Source organism: Urocitellus parryii, unplaced genomic scaffold (assembly GCF_045843805.1).
Source record: "Urocitellus parryii isolate mUroPar1 unplaced genomic scaffold, mUroPar1.hap1 Scaffold_108, whole genome shotgun sequence".
In the NCBI taxonomy this organism is placed as follows: domain Eukaryota; kingdom Metazoa; phylum Chordata; class Mammalia; order Rodentia; family Sciuridae; genus Urocitellus; species Urocitellus parryii.
Genome location: NW_027551840.1, coordinates 581,454 through 598,415, shown reverse-complemented (window position 1 = coordinate 598,415; position 16,962 = coordinate 581,454).

Here is a 16,962-nt window from a genome sequence, read left to right as displayed (position 1 = left end):
GAAGATTCACCCAAGCCTTCAGTATCCCCCAAGGTCCAGGTTTGGGTAGCCTTCCCTGCTGACTCTAGGGGAAGGACACAACTGTATACCACACACACACACCTTACTCCCCACCACAGGCCCTGCATCCTGACACACATGCACAAATCAACATTCACTTCACACACACTATATACACCAGAAAACACATACGTACACACACCCGCCCCAGGCACCACACATAGCACCCACACACATTCATGCATGGACCAGAGTGCTCCAGCATGTTATGTCACATTCTGGACCACAGAGCACACTCTGAAAGGAACCTCACAAACCAGCCCCAGTGCAGGCACAGAAAGCCAAGATCCCCTCCATGCCCAGGAGGAAGCCTGGGAGCAAGTGCTGCACTCTGGGTTTCTGTGAGCTAGAGCTGAGCTAGGGAGCACCCTCAATGCTCCTGAACACCTGCAGCGAGATCCCTCCCAGAAGCCTGGGGGCTCCAACGAGGTCCTTACCAAGCAACAATTCCTGGTGTCTAATGCTTCCCAGAGGTCAATGGGGCCTCACCTCTGGGGAAGAGCATCTGTCATATGTACCCACATATGTGCCTTGCAGCACAGCAGAGGAGCACCCAGCCCCACACCTCAATAAGGAGACCCAGAGAGAACAGGACCCACACCTGGCCCAGCCATATCTCCTGAAACACACACATATCTGGTCTAGGGCTGGGAAAGGAAAGTGGAGACCCAGGGCCTGGAGCCCGTAGACTTATATGGGGATGGACCAGACACTGGGGGCAGCCAGACCACTGCCAATGTAGTGGTACTTCTGGGGCTAACTAGACTGCTATGCAGTAAGGTTTCAGGGGGAAAGTCAGAGGGTGAGGCACCATGGTGGCAGTGAGGGTGACTCAGCCAGCCCAGCTTAGCCACCTGGGAAACACAGAGCAGGGGCAGCAATGGGTTGAGGGGGCATGGCTCACTCACTCTTTGGATGGTCCAGGACTCATCTTCAGACCTGGGCTCAGCTGCATTTTCCTGCCAATCACTGGAGCCTAGTGACAAGCACTGGTCTCTGTCTTCCTTCAGCACTTGCCAGCATTCCATCTCTTCCTCCAGAGATGGGGTCACCCAGGAGTTATTGTTCTCAGAATCTACACAGGCAGATAAAGGACAGGTCAAATAAGGGAAAAACGGGGAGCACAAGAAGGCCACACTGCTATGATCACTGCAGAGGTTAGCCCTGACCTCCCTCAAGGCCTTGGTATGGTTTCTGCTACCAGCCAGGCAGGATGTGACCAGGGAATCAGCCCCAGCTGCAAAGGGACAGCAAATCAGAAAGAAAGAGACTGGGCTGCCAGGTGCATGTGCCTGTAATTCAAGCAATTAAGGAGGCTGAGGCAGGAGGATTCCAAGTATGAGGCCAGACTCAGCCACTTAGTGAGGCCCTGTCTCAAAAAAATTTAAAGTGCTGGGGATATGGCTTAATAATAGAGCACCTCTGGGTTCAATCACCAGTATCAAGGAAGAAAGAAAGAGAAAGGGGTGGTGCAGGGGATGAAAAGAGGAGAGGAAAAGAAAAGAAAGGGGCAGGGCAGGGGAAATGTCCACAGGACCCCAAACTCTGCAGCTCTAATCTGCCTTTTTTTCCCTACCAGAAGAGTCTTTCTTCTTCCTCAGGGCAGGAAGCCCCAATCGAGGCACCTCCCAGTGGAGGCCTGCCTCCCTTGACCTAATACTACCACATCTGTGGACCCATTCTGGTCTATGGAGAACCTTGTGTGGCCAGACATGTCACCCACATAGCATGCACATAGCCACTCAAGATTGCACACCTTCACCCTTCAAAAAATCTATATTGTCAAATCTGGGTCTCAATGACACAGTGCCATTTCAAGCCTGGTTTTCTGCCTAGAACCATCTCTGAGCTGACTGCTCAAGACCCAGGCCTGCTGGGCTCTAGATGTTCCCTCCCTTAACCCCTGCTCTCTTCCCTTTCCCAGGCTTTTACTACTGCATCTCCTCCCTGCAAGGCAGGGGCCATCTAGACCTGGGACCCAGAGTGCTGGAGGAAGAAGACCTTTAAGCACATGTGCTGAAGGAGGCCCACATGCAGGACTCAGACCCTATACCAAGACCACTTGCAGGACTTAGACCCTATACCAAGTCCCTGTGGAGAACTCAGACCCTATACCAAGGCCTCTAACTGCCCACACAACACATAGCCAAAAAGTTGGAAAATTTTCTGCCACACACTCTAGTCCCAGACCACTTCCCTTTACACAGCATTTAACAATAAACCCAGGATTCTCATGGGCCTCTCTCCCACTATGCCAGCTGGGCCAGATGGATGGGCAGCTCTAGGAAACCTAATCCAGTCAGAAATTATATCTCCCCTGGCCCCAGAGATAGACTCAGGGAGGGCTTCAGGGCTCTTACTGGAGTTGAACACACGCACCTGCTCCTGAGGGGTCCATGATGGAAGGCTGGTTGTTGGACTCTGACCTACTGTTCTACCTCTAGCCTGAGGATAATGCTGCCATACGCAGAAGGGCAGGGCTGCCAGGACCAGAGAAAGGAGCAAGAGCCCTAGGCACACCCAAACCCTCAAGCCAGGTCCTGTCTTCCTGTGTTCTCCAACACAAAAAGCCCCCAGGGACTGTAAATCTCAACAGGCAGTCCAAAAAAAAAAAAAAAAATACAAGTGGCCAGCTGATTTCCCCAAAGACACCTGGCTTCCCTGATGATGGAGATCATAACTGGAACCGTAGGGTCACTTCTGCCCATCCCCCAATTCCACCAGTTATCAGTCCTGCTCCCACACATGTAGAAGTTTGCACATTAGAGAAGCACACGGAGGCAAGCATATAAAGCAGGGTTTATTTAAAAAGGACTTAGACTTCTCCCAGGAGGAAAAAGGGAACCCTAGCTGGTATCCTGATATCCCAAGAAGCAAGGCGTTCTGCTTTTTTTTTTTTTTTTAATATGTCCTAGGCTTCCTTTGTTTTTCTGCTCCCTTTCTCTTATACCTTTCCTTTCTGTGTATGTGACTAGGCCCAGGAATAGACCCAGGAATGCTCAATGGGATGGCCAAAATGTGGGAAAAAGGTGGACTGAAAGGGGAAGGGCAGGATGGAGAAGCCCAGGACACATTATTAACAACCTTGTAGCTCCCTATAGAGAGAGTCAGTTCCTGGGACAGGTTACCTTAGCAACAGATTGCATCAGGGGCAGGTTATTCTTAAAGGTGGGAAAAGGGCTTTGAAAGAATTAACATTTCAATCCTTCAGGGACAGTCTTCAACTTCCTGGACTCACTCAAGTTGGCCTCCTTGATCTGATTGAAGTGGCAATCCCTTTCTCCACAGAAAAGTCTTTAACTGGGCTTCTCCAGAAATCTTCACCATGGACGATTTTAGAACTGTCAGCAAAAGAGTTTCTGGAAAAGAGTTCAATATAGATAAACTTCCTGTATTTGTGTCACCCTGTTTTACTTGGCCACAAGCAGAGAAGATACCGGCAGTCCAGATGCTGGGCACCTCTTACTAGTTTTTCACAAACATATCCAGTATAGTTTGTAGAAATGTGCAAATAAGGCCTCTGGCCTTGAGCTGGGCTTCACAGAGATGTCTACATTTCTAAGATAAGAGAAATTACCAATTGGGCTCCATGGTAACAGCTGGCAGTAGGAGGAAAGAAAGGGGAGAAAAAAGCTCTCCCCTTCTCAGGTGCTGTCCTTGACAGGTTAACTTGCCCAAAACAGTGAAAGAAAAAGCTGCTTTCATGAGAACTTCTGCAGACTGTGAACTTCTGAGCCCCTCCCCTTTCATGCTGGGTATAAAACTCTGAAACTACCTGAACTCAGGGTTCAGAGGATTCATTGATTACAGCAAAAGCAGTGCCCTCTGAACCTGGCTATGCCAAATAAAACTTTTCTTGCTATCTTTGGTGCCTTGCCTCGTCTGTCCCTATGACATGACCTGACTCAATTTACCTGTCTATACTGACTGCCTGTCTAATTCTGGCTTCACCACTGGACTATAAACAAGATGGGGAGGGGGAGGATGGGAGAGGAGATGAAACAGGAGGATCACAGGTTCAAAGTCAGCCTCAGCAACTTGGTGAGGCCCTGTCTCAAATAAAATATAAAAAGGGCTGTGGATGTGGTTCAGTGGTTAAGTGCCCTGGTTCAATCCCCGGGACCAGGAAAGAAATGTGTGGAAGCTCACACCAGCACAGTGACACTAGACAAGTGCTCTGTCCCACCAGTGGATTGCTCCACTTTAAAAGATCAAATGCAGCCAGGCATCATGACGGACACCTGTAATCACAGAGGTTGACATTGCAGGGGGGGGGGTGCTGAGGGAGGAGGATAGCAAGTTCAAAGCCAGCTTCCACAAGGGCAAGCTATTCAGTTGAGACCCTATCTCTAAATAAAATACAGAATATGGCTGGGAATGTGGCTCAGTGGTGGAGTACTGGAGTTCAATCTCCAATACCAATAAATAAATAAATATATGAGAGAGAGATATCAAATGCCAAACATATGTTATAATAATAATTCATTAAAATTCAAAAGGAAACACACCAGGGCACAGTATAGGCTCCAAGCACCACACTCTCCCCCTCCCAAGAGCCCTGATGCTCCTGCAACTCTGAACTTACTTCCTCCATTGTAGAAATATACACCCTCCAGGCAAACACAGAATAAAAAAGAAACACGTTGCCTGGATCTCAGTGGCTCCTCCAGGAGTCCTGCCTGACTTGATTTACCTGTCTATACTGATTGCCTGTCTAATTCTGGCTCCACCACTGAGCTATGAATAAGATGGGGAGGGGGAGGGGGAGAGAGGAGGATCACAGCTTCAAGGTCAGTCTCAGCAACTTATTGAGGCCCTGTCTCAAAATAAAATATAAAAATCGAGTCAGGCAGGAGTCCTGTCTGGGTCCCTAGGGACCTGGGGCAGAAAGGGTGGCCCACAGCTCTCAAAGCCCTCACTCCACCTCACCCCTGCCTCTTCAGAGACCCAAGTTCTCCATCTGTGGATATGTCTTCATCCACAGGACCTCCAGGCCTAGGTACTTGGCAGCGCACCCCATGGCCTCTTTGGGCCCAGAAATTCTTGGGATTCCTACTCTAGTCCTGCATCTGTGGAACCACCTGGAGACTCTCCAAGTGGCTAAGAGGAGAGGATTCCCTCAGCTGAGGAGCCAAGTCCCTCAGTTTCCTGTTTCAGTTTCTATTCCTGTAAAAAGAGTGTGAGGAAACCAGGGCTGGCACCCCTGCTGGGCTCTGGCTCAGGTGAGTGACAAGCCATCCTGCCCTCTCTCCCTACCTGCAGGGATGAGTACCCCCTGGAAGATAGCCCCTGGTAGTGTAATGGATGACAAACCCAGGCCTGGATATAAAGTAAACTGTAAGAACACTGTGATGAGAAGTAGTGCCTAGAAAAGGGAGAGTTCCTGCCCTTTTCTAGTCAGCCATCTTGGGGAAACCAGATTTACATAATAGACCCCTACATTTTGCCTTTTGGATTGTAAATAACTACCTCCAGGAATCTAACTACTCCTCTTTGAAGTGTAAATTCCCCTGTGCAGGCTCAGAGCCAAGGCTAGAGATTTGCCCTTTGTTGCTTCTAGTCTGATTCCTGAGAAGAATCAGCAGCATTTGGTAATAAAGGCCACATGTCCCTGTTCTCAGGCAGATCCCTTTTCATTCCAGTTCTGTTGGCATTTGGTTCTGGGTCCATCCCAACCTCTTGCCAAAAATGAAAAAATGGGCAGAGGGCAGTGGCCTTTCAGGGAGGCCCCAAAGTAGGATGAAGGTGGATTGCCACTTCCCAAAGTGTTGGAGACTAAATGAAGCCTCTCAGGATGCTGTATCTGCCCCACCTGCTCTTTACTGGCCACTGTCAGGGACTACCCTGTCCCCTGTCTTGTCCATAATTAATTTTAATGCTGGCTCCACAGCAAGCCTGTGAAGACAGGCTGGCACTGCTAATCACTCAGACCAGTACCCCTTTTCTCCCTCAAACCAGGACCAGCAAGACCTCAACTACACTTCAACCTGCACTTGTCTCTTTTTGTCTCTAGCTGTGAGGCTGTCAGCACACTGCTTAACCTCTCTGTACTTCACTCTCAGCATTCATAGGACAAGGATTTATGGTAATGTCATGTTTAGCACAATTCTGGGCACATCACTGTTTAGCAGCTTGGCTTTTTTAAATCTCTGGGACTGCAAACCCTCCCCTCCCAAGTTGCTAGCTGGCAGATGTTCTTCCTGATTCTCAGGGGTGCGGAGCCCTGGCAAGTGGCTCAACCATTCCACAACTTCATATTCACAGAGCAAGGAGTCTACAGCCACTCAGGATCGACAAGTCCCAGATGCTCAGGGCATCTTGGGGCTGGGGGAGAGCAGTGCTGCCCTTTGGTAGCACTGTGCTCCATGGGCTCTAGGGCAGCAGGACAGGAGCAGGGGAGGCACTTGCTCTATTCTAGACATCAGCAGGGAAGCCTGATCTGACAGCTTGTCCCCTCCTGTCCCTCCACTAACAGCCTGGGCAAGCTGTGGGGACCCGTCCCAGGGCATTGCAAACCTACAGAGCCCTTCCCCTCCAGAAGCCTCAGACACCTCCCTAGATATCCTCTGGAATGTCCAGGGCCCTTCAGCTCAGCCAGAGGCTTCTCATCCCCAAGGGGGAGTAAACTCAGTTCTCTCAAAGAAAAGAGATGGGAAACTTGAAGCAGGACAAGTGACTCCAGCCAAGAACCTCACAAAACTGCTTGAGGAAAGTGCCCCCTGGGAAGAATTATGTAGGGGGAGGGGCCAGGCCCCCTTGAGGCTGCAAGCTGGCCCTGCTCCTATCTGCCTAGAAGGCACAGATGTCCACACTGCCCACTAGACCCTAGTGCCCCTTGGGATTTGCCTGGTCCTGAGGCTGCAGGAGGCAGCTTCTCTTCACACTGGTTACAGAAATTGGAGGCCTCCTCAAAGGAGTTGTATCTCTGGCTGGTGGATCCTCCAGTCCAGTGTCCCTTCCCCTGCAGGTCTGAAAGGAAAAGCAAGAGTTCCCAAAGTAGCAGCTCCAAACTGTGCCTCCTTTCATGGGACCACAGCCCCATTTCTATTTCATTTTCTGAGAAAGTGAGATTGCTGTAGCCAGGAGGTTCCCTGGTCAATGGAAACCCAGAAGCAATGTGTCTCCTGTGGCTGCTCAAGGCCACTGCCCCATCCCAAGTCCCACTCTTCCCAAGCCCCCCTCTGTCTCTGCTATCACCCAGGAGGCTAAGACTGCAGCTCAGACCATAGGCAAGGCCAGCTTCCCACACAACCACTGAGAACCTTGGCCTAATACAGGTGACCCACTGGCAGTGCCACTTCCTGCCCTGGGTGCCTTAGTATCTCACCCTGCTCCCTGAGAGACAGGGAAGACAGCTGCCCCATAGGTAGTCCTAAGCACAGATGAGTTAGGTGAGTCTTACAGGGACAGCTTTATAGCATTAGAGAGGTACTAGTGGCCTTGGTCACCTCTGACTGAGCAGTGCCTCCTGAAGAGGTCAGCCTGTGCTGGGTGGCCCAGGACTGGGGGTCAGGGTTCCCAGTAACTGGGGACACTGCCATCTATGGAAGCCCACTCCTCTCCTTAACCAGGTAGCATCCAACTAGGGAAAGGGTCACAGCCACTCCAGGCCATGATCGAGATGGCAGGCCTTGGCTCTGGCCTAACCCGTGAATCACAGGGCACACCTACCCATCCACCACCCTTTTCTGCTGGTCCTGCATCAAAATGCTGCAGAAGCAGTGGACATAGCTGTGACCCCTCACCAGCTGGAGGTACAAAATGCATTCAGACTTCTCCTGCTGCAGCCCCTGCCCATCTCTCAAGGTCTGCACTGGAGGGCCAGCTCTTACAGATGGTTCACCTGCCACAGCCCAGCCCCAGCTCCATTGTACCCCTTCCCCTCCACACAGCCCCTGAACCAAATACCACCAAAGTCTGACAGTTCCTCAGTCAAACACCTTCAATGATTTCTTCCCTGCTCCCCCATGCTGCTTACCACTATAGAGGAGCTAAATGTGGTGGCTTCCTTCCACCCTTCTAGTTTCTTTAGCTGAGTTATGAATTAAATTGATGCCGCAGTCCGGCTGCAGCAAAATAACCGGGGGGTGACGAATAACTTCTGTAGATTGTTGCAGCAGGAATAGGAGCCATTTATTGTAGGGTAACAGAGCTATTTATACATTTTGCACAGCTTATCTTAATTAGCATAAACTAGATACATCAATCAACCAATAAGGAATCTCCACACTTAATGGCTCACTTTTGTTACTTCTCAAACCACTCCCTCTGACATTTTGCCAGGCACCATCCAGACTTGTTTACGAACTCTAACATTTCTCTGGCAAAATACCAGGTGTTATTTTGACTTGTCTACAGACCTTAACAAATTGACATCAGACAGACTAACAGGAGGAAAACTATGCACCTTTGATTATATACCTACACATAAAATATGAAGAAGGGTCAATTGGCCTTTACACAACACCAGAGCTACAGGAAAGGACAGAGCTTGGGGACTCCTGGAGGTGGACACAGTTAAAAGAGGGCTAGGGTAGAACCATGAGATGAATGGAGGTTGTGTCATTATGCAGTTTTCCAGGAAATTGAAGCTATCTGGGAGCAGCCCTTTTTACTAATGCAGATTTCCTTCTCTGAGGGCAATTTCTTTTACAGAAAGACAGCTTTCAGAGCTACTCCTGGTCTCCGGGTTTCTAAGAATAACCAGAGATATGCCTAAGTGTACTGGGAGGGGGAGCGGGGAGGTATGTCTGTCTCCCAGGTCACATTTTGGGGTGGTGTGTCTTGGCTAGTCACCATCTGAGATTGTCTAATGGAGTGCTCCACTAGCCTACAGATAAGAACTTCCAGAGTAGGGCTCGGGACACCTCTCTAAAGCACTCTATTGTTTTAAGTCTGCACCAAGGGCCAAAAGACAAAGGCAGGAGGATCACAAGTTCAAAGAGCCTCATAACTTAGCGAGGCCCAAAGCAACTAAGCAAGATCCTGTCTCAAAATAAGAAGTACTGGGGACTGAGGATGTGGCTCAGTAGTAGAGCATCTCTAGGTTCAATTCCTGGTAATAAATAATAATAATTATTATTTAAAAGATAATTATACCACTCATGCATATGTGCATGCACATAAGGTGTATGCCCCTGCACATGACCCCTGAAACTCCTAGTTCCTCTCTCCTTCTCTGCTCCAACAGACAGACTTTATCCCACATGTAAGGGGAATTTTTTTTGGTGGTACCAGGAATTGAACCCAGGGGCACTGAGCCACTGAGCCACATCCCAGCCCTTTGTATTAATTTTTTGAAATTTTGAGACAAAGTCTGGCTAAGTTTCTGAGGATGACCTCAACCTTGGATCCTCCTGCCTGGACCTCCCAAGTTTCTGGACAGCAGACCCAGTGTGAATTTTGTAGGCCCGGAACATCTCAGTTTGGTCCAGTCACCCTGGAGGATGCTGGTGGCTGAGACCAGGGACAGCACAGTGGTGGAGTGTTCAAATCCAGGTGATTTCCAAGCAAATGTTTGTGCATGCCTGCATTTTCCCCTTGGACTTCAAGAGAGTGAACTTCTGGGGTGGTAGGTGGAAGGCTGCCAGGGCTGCTCCTGAGGCCAGGGTCCCCAGCTTATCCTCTGACAGGGTGAACTCATCTTTCTGATTGAGGACAACACACTTAATTGGACACATTTTTCTTAAGCCAAAACTCTCACATCATTCTTGCTGTTCTCATTCCCCATAGACCTGGCCCCACATTGACCTTGGATTCTGTCCTGGCCAACCAGTGAGTAAATGCAAAATGACCCCATTTTATTCAACAGGGTTGACAAGATACACCGAGGTATCATCATATCCTTTTAGGATGACTGGTGCTGGTGGGGGTGGCCTAATGTAGCGAGATGGGAATCAATGTGTATTTAATCTTCTAGCCATATTGATTTGAGTGTAAACATCAGAGTGGCCTCATGGATGAATGAAATCAGTATTTTATCTTCAAGGAGTGACATCGCACTAGTTTTATTTTCTAGGTTATGTCACATGGATTCATAATTCATAACATTCTGCACAACCACTTTTGATTCTGATTTATGTCTATATATGACCACTAATCATGTACACAACACCATTCATTTTTATCAAGAAATAAACCACTTGACAAGTCTCAGAGACACTGGTTGTTCTTGGGCTTTTTACTAACTGACTCATGCATGAGGTCATCTATTGTCACTTGCTGGTGAAACAAAGGCAGAGCTTTTCTAGCCATACCACCTGACCCTCATCCACAGGCCCCATGAGCACCACTGCTACAAACACTATGGTGGTCCTAAGACCCTGATGCTCACCAGAGACAACCCAACTCTCCACACCTGCCTATTATGGTTGAGTTATGTGCCCCCAAACTCATATATGGTCTCAACCATCAATTCTTCAGACTTTATTTGGCATTCGACCTTTAAAGAAGTAATTAAGGTAAAATGAGGTCCTTATGTTTGACTATAATCCATTCTGACTGGTGATTTTTAAAAAAGAAGAAAGTAGTCTGGATAAAGGAGTAGAGTGACAAAAAATACAGCTATACTCAGAAGTGTTAGTCTTTAAGAAAACAGGAGAGATAAATATCTTGGCAGAATAAATTAAGGGAATGCATAATCACCCAGCACCACTGAAAATACTTGTTATGGTTTGGATCCAGAATGTCCCCCAAAAGCTCATACTCTTACAGCTTGACCCTCAATTAAGTAGTGTTCAGAGGAGGGGCTTTTAGGAATGATTCAATCATGAGGACTCTGACTGCCTAAGTGGATTAATCTACTGATGGCTTCATAATATGAATGGATTACTGGTAGGTGGTGGAAATTGTAGCAAGTGGGGTCTAGTTGAAGGAAGTGGGTCCTTGGGGACAGACCCTTGGGGAACATATCTTGTTACTAACCCATTCCTGTCCCTCTCTCTGCTTCCCAAATGCCAGGAGGTGAGTAACATTCCTCTGCCAAACCCGTCTGCCATGATGTTCAGCTTCAACTTAGGCAAAAAGGAATGGAGCTGGCCAACCACAGAATGAAACCCTGTAATCATGAGGCAAAATAAATATTTCCTTAAGATTTTTTCTCAGATATTGTGTCACAGTGATAAAAAGCTTAAATAATACAAAAGGGAATACTATACCCAGAAGAGGAGGGAAGATAAAATCATCAGCAAATGTGGAAAAGTAAATCCCACTAGAGGAGTAGGCATTCAAAGGAGAAATTGTAAAGAATCATACATTATCAATATAGTAAACTATCAAACTTCTAAGATGAGTAAGACAGGAAGAAAAAAAAACATGGAATATTCAAAATCACCAGAAGAAAAAACAGCAAATGATAGGAACAAGTACATACATTTTAATAATCACCCTGAATGTAAATATTTTTAATTTTCCATATAAAAGATACAGATTGGCTGAATGAATTAAAAAATAAGACCTAACAATATGTTGCCTACAAGTAATTTACCTCTTGTGCAAAGATATACACAGATAGTGAAAGAATGAAAAATGGTGTTACAAGTAAAGAGAATCCAAAAGTAGCTACTTTTATAATTGATAAAACAGACTTTAAAATAAAATCAAAAGAGAAAAGGAGGTCAGTATATATTGATCAAGAGAATAATTAATGCAAATATATAATTATTATAAATGTATAAACAATAAGTCCTGGAGCATCCATTTTTAACAAACAAACAAACATGATTAGAGATAAATGGAAAGTTATGTCACAATAAATACATCCACACGAAAAAAAATAAAAAGAAAAAATCAACAAAGAAACAGATTTAAAACATACTATAGATTGAAGGGACTTAACAAACATCCAAAAACATACTACATTCAACAGTTTCAAAATACACATTATTTTCTTCATCACAAAAATGTTTTCCAAAACAGACCATATGTTAGACCATGGAGAAATTCCTACCAAAGTTTTTTAAATAAAATAATTTCTTGTATTTTATTTGATTACAATGAAAAGAAACTAGAAATAATTGCAGAAATTACACAAACACATGTAGACTGAGCAACACTATTAAGAGAACAGTAGATTATAGAAGAAACCAGAGGAGAAATTTTAAACTCCTCGAATCAAATGAAATGAAACCACAACATACTAGAACAGGGAAAGCAGTGCTGATAGGCAAATTTGTAGCAATGAGTCCCTAAATCATAAAAATGTAACTCAAATAAATAATATGTGTCTTACAAAAACAAAAATAAACCAAATCCAATTTCCATGGAAGAAAAGAAAGAGTAAAGATTGCAGAAGAAATAAATGAATTAAAAACTAAAAGAATAACACAAAGCTTCAATAAAACAAAGAGTTAGTTTTTGAAATAATAACATTTCAAAGAATCCCTTAGTTAAACTCTCAAAGAGAAAGAGAATGCCCAAAGAAGTAAAATTATACTTAAAAACAGTCTTAACAATAGTGAAATTCAAAAGATCATTAAGGAAAATTTTGAAAAACTCTATGCCCAATAAATTAGAAAATCCAGAAGAAATGGAAAAATTTTGTATACATATAATTTACCAAATTCAACAAAGGGGATAAAAAATACCTAACTAGATTGATGGCAAGTAATGAGATTGAAACCATAATACTTTTTTTCTGATTAAAAGGAGGAAAAAGAAATAAGGATCCTAAGACCAGATGGAATCATTGCTGAATTTTACCAAACTATTAAAGTACTAACACCAATGCTGCTAAAACTAATTCATAAAAAAGGGAAAACAAGTTTTCAAACTCATTCTATGAAGCCAGTATTACCCTGCTAATAAAACCTACAAAGGATACAACAGAAAAATAGATTTTAAAACAGACTTTAAAACAAAATCAGGGCTGGGGATGTGGCTCAAGTGGTAGCGTGCTCACCTAGTATGCATGAGGTACTGGTTTCTATTCTCAGCAACACATAAAAATAAAATAAAGATGTTGTGTCCAACTAAAACTAAAAAAAAAAAATATTAAAAAAATCAAGAAAAAAACAAAATCAGAAGAGAAAAGTAGGTCACTATATATTGATCAAGGGAATAATTCAACAAAAAGACATAATTATTATAAATGCATAAGCAATAAGTCTTGGAGCACCAATTTTTAAAACCAAACATGATTAGAGATAAACTGAAAGGCCAATATCTCTGATAAACACAGATATAAAAATCTTTAATAAAATTCTCTTGGATTTAATTTAATAACACATTAAAAAGATAATATGCCATCATTGAGTTTCTTTCATTCCAAAGATGAAAGAATGGTTCAACAAACACAAGTCAATAAATGCAATAAATCACATAAATAAAGTCAAGGATAAAAATCACACGATTATCTCAATTGATGCAAAAAATCCTTTGAAAAAAATTCAGCATTTTCCTTATGATGAAAACCCTGAATAAATTTCATACAGTAGGATCATATCTCAACACAGTGAATGCTATACATCATACTAAACTGAGAAGAGCTAAAAGCACTTTCTATAAGATCAGAAACAAGATGAAGATGCCCACTGTCACAATCCTTATTCAACATAATATCAGAAGTTTTAGCCACAGAAATTAGGCAAGAGAAAGTGAATGGTTTACAAACATTAAAGCAAGAAGTCACATTATCCTCATTTGCTAATGCTCTGTTTGTGTAACAAGATAATTGACAAAAAATCCATCAAAAGACTTTTAGAACTGATAAACAAATTCATTGAAGTAGGATTCAATGTCAGTATGCAAAAATCAGTTGCTTTTGTATACACCAATAAAGAATTCTCTGAGAAAATAATCAGGAAAGTAATCTTATTACAGCAATGAAGAAGGAAGAGGGGAAAGAGAGAAAAAGAAGGAAAAGAAGAAAAAATACCTAAAAGTAAATCTAACTTAGAATGTGAAAGGCTTCTACAATGCAAATTACAAAATATTGAAGAAAGATAATGAAGAACACATTAGAAGTTGGAAACATCGTCTATGTTCATGAATCCTGAAAATTAGTATTGTTAAAATGTCCATAATACCCAAAGCAATCTACAATTCACTGTAATTCCCCAAAAAATCAATGAGATTTTTCAAAGAACTAGAAAAAAATCCTAAAATTTATATGTAAGCAAGATCCAGAATAGCTAAAGCAATTTTGAGCAAAAATAGCAATGCAAGAAGCACCACAATACGTTATTTCAAATTAGACCTGAGAGCCATAGCAACAAAAACAGTATAGTAGTGGCATAAAAGAGGCAGGTCCTCAGAAATAAATACACGTTGTGACTTGTTATCAAAAAATGTGCCAAAATACTGGAGAACGAACATCCTTCTTCAACAAACTGGATATTCCCCTGTAGAAGATTAAAATTAGATCCCTAGATATCATGTGGTACAAAAATAAACTCAGTATTAAAGACCTTAATGTAAGGCAGGATCCTTTCAAACTATAGAGAGAACATAGGGGAAACACTTCAAGATCATGGCAAAAGCAATGATTTCCAAATAAGGACTCCAACAGCTCAAGAAATCAGAATGAGAATAAACAAACAGGATTGCATTGAATTAAAAAGCGTCTGCACAGCTAAGACTACTACAATCAGCAGAGTGAAGAGGAAAGAGACAGAATGTCAGCTATCAGTCTGACAGACATACAGGAAAAACACAACAAAAACACAACTACTAAAAAGCAAGTCATATAATAAAAATGATCCAATGACCTGAATACACGTCTCCAAAAAAGAAATGCAAATTGCTTATAAATATGCAAATAAATCTACAGGGAGATTACATCTTACCAAGTTGGGTGAGATGTTATTCCAGATGGAATAGTTATTTTATATATAATAACAATATATATATATATATATATATATATATATATATATATATATATATATATATATATTAATATCACCACTGGTGAGGATGTGGAGTAAATAGAACCATATACAATGTTGGTAAGAATGTAAATAAGTATGTCATCTATAGAAAACAGTATAGATGGACCTCAGAAAATTAAAATAGAACTACCACATGACCCAGCTATAACACTGCTTGGTATTTATTAAAAGGAAATAAATTCAGCAATTAAAAAAGACACCTGAAAGACCATGTTTACTGTGACACTTTTCACAATAGGTAAGATATGGACTCAATTGAGGCTGGGGTTGTGGCTCAGTGGTAGAGTGCTTGCCTAGCACATGTGAGGTGCTAGGTTCGAACCTCGGCACCACATAAAATATAAATAAATAAAATAAAGTTATTGTGTTCAACTACAACAAAATATATTTAAAAAAAAAGATACGGACTCAGTTGAGGTGCCCATCAACCAATGCATGAATAAAGCAAATATAGTATATATACATGATGGGGTATTATTCAGTCAAAGAAAAATGAATTCTGCCATTTTCAAGAAAACAGAACTTGTTAAATGAAATTATTCATCTACAATAAGGAAAGTATTGCATGTTTTCTCTCATATGTGGAAACTAAAAACTAAAAAGATATCCAGATAGAAGGACCATTAGGGAGCAGGAAGCAGATAGCAGGGAGAAAGAAGGGTGAGCAAGGGTAGAAAGAATGTAAATTCATGATACACGCATGTATGGAAATGACAATGAAACCCATTAGTTTATTCACTTAATATATGATTATTTGTATATGTACACACACACAGAGACACACAAAAAATGGGAGATTATGACAAAGACACACAAGAGGGAGGATGATGTGAAGACACAGGAAGAAGATGGCATACACAATCCAAGGGGAGAATTCTCAGAAGAAAACATCCTAATGACATCTGGATCTCAGCTTTACCACCTCGAGAATTGTGAATAAAATAAATTTCTATTGTTCAAGCAACTGCACTTTGTTATGGCAGCCCAAGCTAACTATTACACATCCCTTTCTGCAGAGAGAAAGAGAAGGTGGACTCTGCCTTCCCCCATGGCAACCCTTGGCCCTATGACGTGGAAGATGGGGCCTTGCATGAGTTTGTAACAGTGTCCAGCAGCACCTGGCACCATTCTCATTATTTGAATTCTTTTGGTGACATATAACAGGTCTAATGGTTTGAAAACTGAATTCCAGAATGGGTACAGATAAGCCAGTTCCAGATTGAAGAAAATGAAGATGGGTGGAAAACTTAAAGAGATGCCAAAAAGTAGTAGTCAAGATAATGAATGTACAATTTTTCAAAAATCCAAATTAACACAAAACTCCATGATGAACTCCAAAAACGTCAAAAATTTAAAAAAGAGCAGGATCCACTACATGATATCAAAAACTTAACCACAAAAATATCACGGACTGCAGCCAATAAGAATAGACTCCCTGTCCATAGGGCTGGAGTTGACCCAGAGGGCTTCAGCTGACAGGAGAACAGGGAGGTGTAGTTAGTGTCAGAGAAGATGTAGGGGCACGCTGGCAGCAAGGGGCCATTCAGGACTCTTCATCAACCAGTATGGAAGTATTTCAATATTGTAATAATCCACACAGCCACCATGGTTTGAGCCATGGAACACCAGCCTATGAGTAAACGTGGAATTAGTCACTCCAAGAGCACTCTGACACTGACTGTAAGCATTTCTGACATAGTAAACCACCACTTGAATGAAAGAGTCAAAGTCAAACGAATTCTTTGTAAATTTCTATTCCATGTAGGTCATACATTTTGATTATTGCTGCTATCAATATTAATTAAATTACAGAGAATGTTGTCAACTGGCTTTTGGTGATAACTTTCCCTAAAACTCAATGAAAATTAGTACAAGGAATTCTGTATCAGTATAGTATTTTTGCCATATGTTCTTCATTCTTTTCCTCTTTTTTTGTAGGGGTACTAATTTGCTCTTCATATATTTAGAACTGTACAATAGCTAATATTTAAATGCAATCTTTAAAAAAGTGATT